Source organism: Anastrepha ludens, chromosome Y (assembly GCF_028408465.1).
Source record: "Anastrepha ludens isolate Willacy chromosome Y, idAnaLude1.1, whole genome shotgun sequence".
Classification (NCBI taxonomy): Eukaryota; Metazoa; Arthropoda; class Insecta; order Diptera; family Tephritidae; genus Anastrepha; species Anastrepha ludens.
Window position 1 is genome coordinate 4,019,013 of NC_071504.1, and position 811 is coordinate 4,019,823.

An 811-nucleotide genomic window follows, 5' to 3' on the forward strand; every position below is an offset into this window, starting at 1 on the left:
GAGACCATCGACCCGCGACAGATCAAGGTGGCGCTCTTAGGGGTGGCCCATATCCAGCAGTAGATGCCTAACGGTTGAGATAATGATGATGATGATACAAAGTTGGCAGCTGGCTCGTAAATTTTGTATAGTCTTTTTTTTTCATTTCCGACAAAAAGTTTGACAAAAAATGTTCCGGGTATGTATCGTAATCCATGGTTTTCGTTTTTCACTTTATCCAAGACCTTCCTGTGTAATAATCATCAACCAACTCTTATAATCTGTATCCTGTAACATTGCGTTCTTACCAAACTTAACTAAAAAATATTTAAGGTTATCATGTCTGGAGGACCCTCTAGAGACAGAGATGTAGGGAGAGAATGGGAATCCAGTGCGTCAAAAAGAAAAAGAAAGGCTGAAACGGTTGTATACAACCAAGCTCTGAGTTCCAGTATGATGAAATTTCTTAAAAGGCCTTCTTCAGGTGCCACTGCTTCAGACTCATGTGATGAATATTTATTTTCTGAAACAGAATCAGCTACATAGTTCAATGAAACTTTTAGTCAAATTTTTGATACAACTTTACCTTCAACATCGAGTGAATCTGCTGTGACCCAAATTTCTGAATCCAAGAAAGAGTTGGAAAGTGAGTATATGTGTGAGTCAGAAAATCAAGAGCAAGAAGTTCACTTAAGCGAGCCATTAATAGACCTAGATTCAGGGAAGTGGCTATTGCCACTAAATGATGCGCAGCGCCATCTCTTAATTCAAAACGGTCCCGATCAAGACCTAGAGTGATCTGATGAAAATTACCCAAAAGACCAAAGTAAAA